This window comes from Grammomys surdaster, unplaced genomic scaffold (assembly GCF_004785775.1).
Source record: "Grammomys surdaster isolate TR1022 unplaced genomic scaffold, NIH_TR_1.0 167, whole genome shotgun sequence".
NCBI classification, from domain to species: domain Eukaryota; kingdom Metazoa; phylum Chordata; class Mammalia; order Rodentia; family Muridae; genus Grammomys; species Grammomys surdaster.
The window spans coordinates 2,973,411-2,984,587 of NW_021604615.1; positions in this window are offsets into that span (position 1 = coordinate 2,973,411).

The window sequence follows — 11,177 nt, forward strand, 5'->3', positions numbered from 1 at the left end:
AGAGAGAGAGAGAGAGAGAGAGAGAGAGAGAGAGAGAGAGAGAGAGACTGAAGAAGACCAGAAGAAAATGTTGAAACCCCTGGAACAGAAGTTAGGTCCTCTGCAAAAGCAGCAAGTGCTCTTAACTGCTGAGCCATCTCTCCAGGCCCTCTGTGTGAGCATTTTAGTATTTACTTTCTTATTATGTTCAGTAGAACATGCTGTGAAAGATGGAAATTCTTTTCCCCTTCCATGGCAGAACCTCTGTGAGTGCTGTGTCTATTCTGAGCCTCTCTCCAACACTGCAAACTAGAATCATCAGACCCATGGAAACAGCAGTGAGGGCTACATGAGAATGACGAGATGTTTCAATTCCTTGTGAATTGGGTAGCAATGAATATGGATTGCAAATGGAAGAAAACCATGGAGAGTAGGGAAGCCCTGAGCAAACGTGTAAGGAGCAGCTGAGGTGCTGAGTGATGTGTAATATTGACAAGAACCAATGCCTCAGGCTCACAGAAATTGACAAAGTCTTCCACTGGTCCAAGTGCAAACGTTGACAGAGAATACTGAAAGCACAGACAGACCACAGCTTCCTGGTCTCAAATGTTTACATCCTGAGTGTAAACCCTTACAGACCTCCTGCTGAGACGAGCTAACCTTTCCTCCTTGTGCTGCACATAGGAAATGCACTGAGAGTCCAGCTTGTTGCATACTAGTGTCTCTTCATCAGAGCATGCATGGCTCACACTGTCCTGGCTTTTCCATATGTGTCTACATATCTGTCTTTTCTTCATTCTCTTGTCACCCCAGTCACATCTAGAACAAAGCTGTGCTGGACGTGTGCATTACACAGAGGACTTTATAAGTGGCACAAAACGAAACAAAACAAAAACAAATAAAATAGAAGAAAAGGCCCTAAAGTAGGATTGCAAGAGACATGGCTAAGAGGTGGATGAGGAAAGGGTACTTCAGGAAACCATCAGTTACATGATTCCTAACCCCAACTCCATCTGCTTTATGGAGCCACAGTAGCACAGAGATAATCCTTAGTGACTGGCTACATTGCTAGTTGAAGTTTGTGAGGACTGGAGTGACATATTGGGCTCTCTGGAATAGAGACAAGTGACATATTTTAATCACCTCTCAATATCCAGATATTAAGATCATCTGGAAAGACAGAAAGCTCCATCTCTGACAACCAGCAGGAAGGCTTCTCAAGCCTTCCAGAGAATAAATGGGCTCAGTCTCATTGCTGCTACACACAGGAATTGTCCAAGGTGACTGTATTCTTCTGCTTAAGGACATGAGTCATAAGATGTGCTTTGCTCTCATCCCATAAGATGGGTTTGGTACCTATTCATCATTTTGTTGTCTTCCCAACATCTCGAACCACGGGAATCATTTATGATTTATAAATTATTTAGAGCATGTGTATCTTGCATAACCAGACCAAGCACAAAGAACCAAAGTACTCTCAGGAAATTTAGTTCATAGCCAAGATCTTGCCCTTCAATCCACATTATACTTGATATTTGAAGCAAGTAAAAGAATGTAATAGCATGACCCTGGGTACTTTTGTATTATACCAGTATCAGGATTCTGATAGTTTCGTTAAAAATATCTACCAAGAGAGCTCATACACAGGAATATGTACATCAATAAATTGAGTCAATCAATAAATTGTCTCCCCAAAAGAAAAATCTCATTTTCTTTTCTCTAAATAACAACACCTAACCCCGACATCCCAGCTAACCTCAACGGCAAGGAACTGAATCTAGGCTTTAAGTTACTCCTGGTTTCCCTTCTCTGGGATTTGCTCAGATCCCAGGGTTCCCTCCAGGAGCTGAGGTCTGGAAGCTACTTCTGAAGAGGGTAATCAGTCCACTCTTGTTATCATTTGCTCTCCATCTGTCTCACTCTGCCTGGACCCTGGGATCTGGCAGCTTTGCTCCCTCTACAATTAGTCACTGGAAAGTCTGGGAGATAGGAATCCAGAAGCCAATCTTCTAGATGGACCAGGTGTTATCTCTCACCCCATGTATTTGCCTAGGCAACTCTTTCATTTTTATATGTTTCTAGTCTCTCTTGGTTCTAAAAATCATTTCCTTTCTAATTCTCCCATTAAGATGTCCCTGTTACAACAGATAGAAAAGGCTGTTAGATTTAATGTCTTTGTTTGAAGAATGAAACAGAATTTTAAAAAAAATAAAATAAAATCAAAAGCTCCTGGCCTTAAGGGCATGCAGAAACTATGCCACACATAGAAAACAAGAGTATATTTATTCACCAACTCTCGCTTCGCTACTGTTGTGTGTCTATTAACAGCATCTGCACTGACATTTTCCTACTTGGCATAAATGAGAGTTGAAGTTCCTGTTTGTCCCCTGAGGTATGTCTTTGCATTTTTATTTATTTACTGTGGTTGATTTCTTTCCTTCATTTTATTTTATATGTATGGTATGAGTGTTCTGCCTGCATATATGCCTGAGCACTCTGTGTGTGCTGTGCCCAAGAGGGCATTGGACGTCTGTAACTGGGATTGCAGATGAGTATTAACTGTTCTGTGGTTGCTGGGAATTAAACCTGGGTCCTCTGAAAGAGCGGCCAGTGCTCATAACCTCTGAGCCATATCTCCAGCACAGTGACTGACATCACATTCAAATACTTCTTATTCAAGTTTACATAAGTGAGAGGAGTGGCCCTTGGACCTGAGGGGATTTGATGCCCCAGTGTAGAGGAATGCCAGGGCAGGGAAGCGTGAGTGGGCCCCCCCCCCCCTGGCGGGAGTACCCTCATAGAAGCAGGAGGAGGGAGGATGGGATAGGGGCTTGTTGGGGAACACCTGGAAAGGGGATAACATTTGAACTGTAAATAAAGAAAATATCCAATAAAAGAAAAAAGTAAATAAATAATTTTCTGGACAATTTTTTTAAAAAATGTTTTTTTAATGTTTTTCTCTCCTAACTCTTTTGTACTTGACAGAGTTTCATGGTACCCAAATGAGTTGGTTTGAATAGAAATGGCCCCCATAGGTTCATTTTTTTCTTTTTTGTATTAGATATTTTCATTATTTACATTTCAAATGTTATCCTCTTTCCGAGTTCCCCCCATCCTCCTATTCCCTCCTCCCTCCCCCTGCTTCTATGAGGGTGTTCCCCCACCCACCCATTCCTACCTCCAGGCCCTGGCATTCCCCTACACTGAGGCATCAAGCCTTCACAGGACCAAGGGCTTCTCCTCCTATTGATGCCTGACAAGGCCATCCTCTGCTATATATGTAGCTGGAGCCATGAGTCTCTGCATGTGTACTCTTTGGTTGGTGGTTTAGTCCCTGGGAACTCTGGGGGAAGGTGTAGTTGGTAAATATTGTTGTTCTTTCTACGGGGTTGCAAACCTCTCCAGTTCCTTTAGCCCTTTCTCTAACTCCTCTATTGGGAATCCCGTCCTCAGTCCAATGGTTGACTGGGAGCATCTAACTCTGTATTTGTCAGGCTCTGGCAGAGCCTCTCAGGAGACAGCCATATCAGGCTCCTGGAGGCATGCACTTCTTGGCATCCATAATAGTGTCTGGGTTTGGTGACTGTATATGGGGTAGATCCCCAGGTGGGGCAGTCTCTGGATTGCCTTTCTTTCAGTCTCTGCTCTACACTTTGTCCCTGTATTTCCTCACATGAGTATTTTGTTCCCCCTTCTAAGAAGGACTGAAGCATCCACACTTTGGTCTTCCTCCTTCTTAAGCTTCATGTGGTCTGTGAATTGTATCTTGGGTATTCTGAGCTTTTTGGTCAATCTCCACTTATCAGTGAGTGCATACTGTGTGTGTGTTCTTTTGTGATTGGATTACCTCACTCACATATATTTGAATGCTGGGTTACCAAGAAGTGACCTACTTGACAGTGATTAGGAGGTGTGGCCTTCTTGGAGTTGGTGTGGCCTCACTGGATGAAGTGTGTCACTGAGGGTGGGTTTAAAAAGCTCAAGTCATTTACCTAGGAATTTCTTGAATTCATTGTTTTTAATAGCTGAGTAATATTCCATTGTGTAAATGTACCACATTTTTTGTATCCATTCCTCAGTTGAAGGACATCTGGGTTCTTTCCAGCTTCTGGTTATTATAAATAAGGCTGCTATGAACATAGTTGAGCATATGTACTTGTTATATGTTAGAGCATCTTCTGGGTATATGCCCAGGAGTGGTATAGCTGGATCCTCAGGTAATGATATGTCCAATTTTCTGAGGAACCGCCAGACTGATTTCCAAAGTGGTTGCACCATCTTGCAGTCCCACCAACAATGGAGGAGTGTTCCTCTTTCTCCACATCCTCGACAGCATCTACTATCACCTGAGTTTTTAATCTTAGCCATTCTGATTGGTGTGAGATGGAATCTCAGGGTTGTTTTGATTTGCATTTCCCTGATGACTAAGGATACTGAATATTTCTTTAGATGCTTCTCGGCCATTCGAGTTTCCTCAGTTGAAAATTCTTTGTTAAGCTCTATACCCCATTTTTTTAAATAGGGCTATTTGGTTTTCTGGAGTCTAATTTCTTGAATTCTTTGTATATATTGGATATTAGCCCTCTATCGGATGTAGGATTGGTAAAGATCTTTTCCCAATTTGTTGGTTGCCATTTTGTCCTAGTGACAGTGTCCTTTGCCTTACAGAAACTTTGCAATTTTATGAAGTCCCATTTGTCAGTTCTTCATCTTAGAGCATAAGCCATTGGTTTTCTGTTCAGGAAATTTTCCCCTGTGCCCAAGTATTCGAGGTTCTTACCCATCTTCTCTTAGTTTCAGTGTATCTGGTTTTATGTGGAGGTCCTTTATCCACTTAGACTTGAGCTTTGTACAAGGAGATAAGAATGAATCAATTTTCATTCTTCTACGTGTTGTCCTCCAGTTGAACCAGCACCATTTTTTGAAAATGCTGTCCTTTTTCCACTGGACAGTTTTAGCTCCTTTGTCAAAGATCAAGTGACCATAGGTGTGTGGAATGGATGGAGCTAGAAAATATCATCCTGAGTGAGGTAAGCCAATCACAAAAGAACACACATGGTATTCACTCACTGATTATTGGAAATTAGCCTAGAACCTTGAAATACCCAAGATTCAACTCACAGGCCACATGAAGCTCATGAAGAAGGAAGACCAAGTGGGGGTGCTTTGATCCTTCTTAGAAGGAGCAACAAAATACTCAAGGGAGCAAATGTGGAGACAAAGTGAGGGACAGAAACTGAAGGAGGGGCTGTCTGGAGACCATTCCACCTGGGTATCTATCCCATGTGCAATCACCAAAGGTAGATGCTGATGTGGAAGTCAGGAAGTGCATGCTGATAAGAGCCTGATATAGATATCTCCTCAGAGGTATGCAAGAGTCTGACATATTCAGAGGCAGATGCTCACAGCTAGCCATTGAACTTATCATGGGGTTCCCAATGGAGGAGTTAGAGTGAAGACCATTGGAGCTGAAAGGGTTTGTGGCCCCATGAGGAGAGCAACAATACCAACCAACCAGAGCTCCCAGAGTCTAAACTACTAGCCTGGGAGCACTTAGGGAGGGATCCATGGCTCCAGCTGTATATGTAAGGGTGGAGGGCCCTGTTGGGCATAGGTGTGAGAAAAGATCCTTGTTCTTATAAAGGCTGGACGCCCTAGTGGGTGGGAATTTGATGGTGGGGAGGTGGGAGGGGGGGGTAGGTAGGGGTACATCCGCAGAGAAGCAGGAGGAGGGCGTGAGGGGATAGGGATTTCCTGAGTGAGGGTGATGGGGTAAGGGGATAACATATGAAATGTAAATAAAATATCCAATAAAAAAATGAATCATTGGTTGGATAAGACATATACTGTATGTATTGCACATATTTGAAAGTATATGTTCATCATAGGAAGTTGGTAAAATACAAAAATATCACTCAAAACTTCCAACATGAGCTGGGGATATAGGTCAATGATTTAGAACTTAGCCAGTATAACCAAGGTTTTGGGTTCAATGCCTAGCATTATTTTTTTTAAAACATCAATATCCAACATAAAAATAATTGCTGTACGCATGTTTATGTCTGTTTATATATTTCCTTTTATGCTTTTCTTCAGATGTACATTTTTATAAAAATTAGTATAAAGCAAAAAAAAAAAAAAAAAAAAAAAAAAGCTCAAGTCCGGTACAGTATCTTTTTCTTCCTGCTGCTTGCAGATGCAGATGTAGAACACTCAGCTACCTCTCCAGCACCATGTCTACCTCTATTACCATCCTTCCTGCCATGTTGATAGTGGACTAGACCTCAGAATGTAAGCAAGCGCCAATTAAATGCTTTCTTTTATAGGAGGTGTATTGTCATAGAGTTTACAACAGTAGAACACTGACTAAGATACCACATATAGCAGGAATAATAAATACACAAATCAATCACTCCAGAGAATCACCTTTAAGGTTATTCTACAAATACAGCTTTCTGTTGTTAAGAATAAAAGGAAATTTTATACAAATGAGATCAATATGCTTGTTTATTTTTACATAAATAATTAAACTTCAGCTGAATATTTGATATTATAAAATATACAGAATCCTCACCACTTTTCAGAGTTAATTGATATTTTAATTTTATAATTGTCAATGCTGAGAAGGCTTCTTTGCATAAATATTTTACACAAAATGGCAGAAGCATGTTTAAGGCCATTTCATAAATTGTTGGAAATTGTTTCCTAATCCCGGGCAAATTCGTTTAATAGCTGTTGGTTTTGACTTTGATTTGGTTTGGTTGTTATTTCTGTTATTGTTGTTGTTTAAGTTACTTAAGTCAACACCTAAAACATCAAAATTTTAAACATTCTATGCCAATGTGGTCCAAAGATGCACTAATTTGATACTCACATGGGAAGGAGTCAGCTGCAGTATGTAAGTCCTGAATGCATACTGTGGTATTTCAGAAAACACTGGTCGGCACTGTTTGGTATGGCTTCACGATCATCATGGAATGTGCGTGATAGGTATCCAGAATCCAGGCTATAGTGAAGTTGCAGGCTATACAATGAGTAGGCACTTATCAGAAACACCTCAGATTTATTATGGATTTAATTTTAAATTATTTTTGTTTGCTGCACATTCAAAAACATCTTATTGTTGCCAAAGTTTTTACACCCTTTGTTTTTAGCCACACGTATGGAGAGGGAATCCACGGTGTTCAAAACTGGACTTTAAAGTAGGGCAAAAGAATGTTTTTTTTTAATATCAACATAAATTAAAGAAACATTGAGTTTAACATTGAAAATCTGTGTGAAGCTGATGTTTATGAGGAAACGTAGTGTTTCCATTCTCATACCTTAAATCATAACTCTAGACATAAAACACAGGCTGTGTGGAAAGAGACTCACAACTGATTCAAAACTGTCCAGCAGCAAGAGACTTCTGCAAATAATTAAGAGAGGAAATTGGAAGATCAAAGATGAGTAGGAGAAAAGTGTGGCAGAGGTGTGCTTGTGAAGGTGGAGTTAGGGGCTAAATGTCCTGCTACATAGGCTAGGAAGAACAAAGTTAGAGACTCTCCCTGGGAGTTCCAACCTCAGCCCAGTTGCCTTACTAAACACAACAAACAACACCGGAAGGAACCAGCTCTCATTTTAATTCAGATAAATGGAGATATGGAACTAAACAATCAGCATTGCCCACAGAAAACACAGCAAAACTTAAAACATACGGACAAGCCAAGGCGGGACAGCTGGGTGCATCATGGGAGAAGACCAGGCAGGAAAGCTGGGTGCATCATGGGAGAAGTCCAGGTGGGAAAGCTGGGTGCATCATGGGAGAAGCCAAGGCGGGACAGCTGGATGCAATTCCTATTATTCAAATATAACTGATCATGTGAGTATCACCTTTAAGAAGATTAAACCAAGCTGAACAAAATATTTCCAGGGTGCTTATTTTGTAACGATAGGTTTGTAACTATTATGTTAAATGTCTCCATCATTGCCTCACAATTCTGCTCAGAATAAAAAGTAAGTCATGGGAAATGTGTTGATATTTTTAAGAAAGAAAGAATAAAAGCAACTGGAATAATTTCACTTTGTTGTAAATTAAAATAACTGGAGTCATTTAACTTTCTTGTGGAATCAATTAAAATTATCTTAAAATGTTTAACTTTTTTTTCTTATAATTCTACATTGTTTTAAGACAGTACGTAACTTTTGGAGTAACTAATGTTTACCTACCTTAAATGTAGTCTAAAAGTATCTGAACTACTTTTAAAATACTTCATTGCTACTACGCAAAAATAAATCAAGCCATACAAACATATACACTATTATCATTTTTTTTCTAGTCAGTTTTAAATAATAAGTTAAGGAATTTAGGGATACAGAGGAGATGGCTCATGGTTAAGAGAAAAGTTCAGTTCCCAGAACCCACATCAGGCAGTCCCTAACTACCTGTAACTCCAGGGGCTCTGACATCTTCTGGTTTCCACAAGCACCTGTATCCACAAGCACATATTCACCACACAAACACATATGTACACACTACTCAGATTAAATAAGACTTTTCTAAAAAAAAGAGAGAGAGAGAGAGAGAGAGAGAGAGAGAGAGAGAGAGAGAGATTTAAGATATACAAAAGCCAGGGTTCTGTCAGGAGTTACATATGAATATGTATATGCATATGTATATGCATATGTATATGCATGAGTATATGTGTATGTATATGATGTATATGTACATGTATATTATGTATATGTGTATATGTATGTATATGATATATATGTATATGTACATGTATATGTATAGGATATATGTGTACATGTATATGATATATATGTATATGATGTATATGCATATGTACATCCACATGTATATGATGTATATGTATAATGTATATGATGTATATGTACATGTATATGATGTATATGATGTATATGTATATATGAAATGAGGGCAATCCATAATCTCATAATGAGACTAGCATATTCTTCCCTGAAAAAATGTCAAGTTCATGCAAACATTGGGCATCTTGATTGGGTCATACACATATGAACATTTTTACATAAACACATCAGCAAGCCTTCCACAAATTTTTAGAAGACATTGTAAGAAGTTAGGAAAAATCATGCAGTTTGGAAACACTCAGAGCAGTGCTGGGTAATCTTTCTAAAGGTGGAAAGACATTAAATAAAGAAATGGTTCCAAGTTCCAGGTCATGACTTGTTGCTTCTCATTCAAGAACATTTTTAAATCTAAGATCCATCTGAGATCCCTTATCATAGCATCTAGAATAAGTTGGTTTTTTTGTTTGCTTTCTGTTCTGTTTTATTTTGTTTTGTTTTGAAGACAAGGGCAAAGAACGGCTCCGGCATCAGGGGTAGAAACAGGCCATCCACTGGTAAATCAGTAGGGAGGTGGGGCTAGGAAGCAGTGGCAGCTTGAAAGGAGGATTCTGAAACACCACTGTACAGTATCAGAGATGTGGGAGATTGTTTATGTGCTAAATGGAGAATGACAGCCATAGAGCCATTGTTTCACTTCTTGAGCAGCTGATACCGCTGTGAGCTTTCCACACAGGACACGTTTGAGTCCCAGTGATGCTCAACTGGAGCACAGTGAAGGCCGAATCTCTGAAAACCTTACACATCCTGGGAAGATTTCAAGAATCACTAGCTTCCCTATAAAATGAGCCTCGATATTAAATATATGGCTGGAAGCAATGTGTAAGACCAAATGCTGACTTAATCTGATGAACTCAAGTTAGGCAAGAAAATCCCCTTCGTGTCTCTTCTCCATTTATGTTCAAACACTCTTGAGAAGTTTTGCGAGCCTGTTGATGCCCATGCAAGGCACATTCTGCAAACAGACAGAAGACTTTGTTCGCTGGTTCCTTTCATTCAGAGCCTTTCATGAACTGTGAATTCCCTCTAAAAGCACCTATCAGCATGAATAAACTGATAAAAGCAAACGTGTGAAATGCCTTTCACTTAGCTAACAGGCATGACTCCAGACCCTGGAACTCCCACTGCTTTCATCTGAAACCCTACCCCGCCATGATAGTAAACACAGTTTGATGGAAGGTCCAGGACTGAAGTTACAAGATCTTTGGCCTATTGTGAAGCCATGGTTAATGGCCAGCTTTGTCAGGCATAATCCATTCCCGTGCAGTCTTTTAGATCACCCTGTGACTGTGGTATTCCATTTTGCACAAAAAAAGTCAGATTAATAAATCCATTCGGCCTTCCCAGAGCGCCCATTTATACACTGGTTCCTTCAGCAACTGCCACGCAGGGAGATACTAGGGTGACAAAGCGGAGCCCACGCCTCCAAAGCCCAGTAAAGATGTCATGCCGGCAGCTAGGTTTATAAAAATAAAAAGGGAGAATGATAGAGCTGTGGGATATTGATTAACTCACAGCAGCTGGGTATCTCAATCACAGAGAGGTCAGAAGCACAGAAATAGTAGTAAAGACCTTGAAGGAGGTCAGCACAGGGCTTATCAGAGTGCAGACCTAAAATCTGAACACGCAGGACTCGTATTCTTCCAGTACTACTGGACTCCCTAATCATCACATATGTATTTATAAGAAAATTTCCAAAATGTCAAAGGATCTGTGCCAAAAAAATAAAGATAAATTTGAAAAATAGTAGCCAAAAAACTTCATTAAAATCCACATATAATTCTAAATATCGATTTTTAAAAGGCAATGAAAAATAATGCTGATAACTCAGCAATAATGAACGTGCATGCTGGCACATTGCATACAGGGTTCACTATGTAGCTGTGAGGACCTCTTGCCTTCATTTCCCAACTTTGGGGAACAAAGCTGTTCAGCCCCATTCCCTGTGTGTTGGGAAGTAAATACAGGGGTTTGATTATGGTTGGTGAACATTCTATCACTGAGCTACACCCCCAGCTCCTTGGATCCTTAAATTTTGTATTAAAAAAGGAGGAGGTCTTGATTAGAACATTTACTCAGCAACTGAGAGAAGTGGGAAAGATCCCTATAATAAGTTAGGTGGGGGAGATAATGTAGAAATTGCAAAGGAGGGACGGGGCATAATGGAGAATTAACAACCCAAAAGCCAGCTCTTCAAAAAAGCTGACTTAAATTTCCAGCACGAAGAGTAATCACAAAGAGATACCTGCCAATGGACCATGTCGTAAATGAAAGGCGGGGGATGGAGAGACTGGCACCACCAGAGAGGATGAAGTGGCAGGGAAGAG